The sequence below is a fragment of the Chenopodium album genome, chromosome 5, assembly GCF_948465745.1.
Source record: "Chenopodium album chromosome 5, dcCheAlbu1.1, whole genome shotgun sequence".
Taxonomy (NCBI): Eukaryota; Viridiplantae; Streptophyta; class Magnoliopsida; order Caryophyllales; family Amaranthaceae; genus Chenopodium; species Chenopodium album.
This window is the reverse complement of record NC_137838.1, coordinates 60,545,109-60,546,307: the sequence shown is the minus strand read 5'-3', so window position 1 is coordinate 60,546,307 and position 1,199 is coordinate 60,545,109.

The following is a 1,199-nucleotide window of genomic DNA, read 5'->3' as shown; positions in this document are numbered from 1 at the left end:
GAGTAGGGTCAGATTGGGTGATAACTTGACTCAAGAAGGCTGCAAATTGTGGCTCTATTATAGCTGGAATTGAGCTAGAGACACAAGTGGAATGAGCTTGTTTTTTTCCCATATCATACTCTGCAGTCCAAGATGGTGCTCTCCTTTCTCTAGTTGATCTTCTCAGATCAATTTGCACAGGCGGTGGCTCAATTTCTTGAACTGGCTGATGATTATCATGATCTCTCATTGCATTCCGCTCTGCATTATGATCAAGGTCATCATTCTCTTCTGAGTCTGATTTGTCCAAGTTTTCTACATCATTCTCATGTTGATTATCCTGCTCCCCTTGAACTTCTGCATTCTCATTTTCTTCTTCATCACCATTTAGGACATCTGATGGGAACTGAATATGTGCAGGAACAAAGTATTTCTGAGTTGTGGACTTCTTACTATAGGGAAATATTTTCTCATGGAACTTAACATCCCTTGACACAAACACTTGTTGATTTGTGAGGTTCATCAGTTTGTACCCTTTCTGGTTGTGAGCATAACCCAGAAACACACAAGGCACACCTCTTGCAGCAAACTTGTCTTTGTTCATAGCAGGGTTATAGGCTACAGCTAAGCAACCAAATACCTTCATATGAGAATAGTCTGGTTTCTTGCCAAACAATTTCTCATAAGGTGATTGTTTTTTATCAATCCTATTTGGGATTCTGTTGATTATGTATGTAGCTGTCAATACACAGTCTCCCCAAAAATGGAGAGGTAATCCTGCTTGAAATCTCAGGGCTCTAGCCATCTCTAGGATGTTTCTATGCTTTCTTTCAACCCTTCCATTTTGTTGTGGTCTATCCACACAAGATGTTTGATGTATTGCTCCAAGATCACTGAAATACTCCCTGCATTTACTATCCTTGAATTCAAGGGCATTATCAGATCTCACTATTTTTACAGAGGCTTGAAATTGAGTTTTTGCAAACTGTATGAGGTTTCTGATGGCACTATATGCATCTGACTTTAGTTTCAACAATTGTACCTAGGTAGCTCTAGAGAAATCATCAACTATGGTTAGGAAATATCTATAATTTCCTTTTGTTTTCACCCTGTATGGACCCCAAATATCAATGTGAATCAATTCAAACAAGTTCTGAGCATGAGATTCACTAGCAGAATAAGGAAACTTTGTAAATTTAGCCATAGGACAAACCAAACAC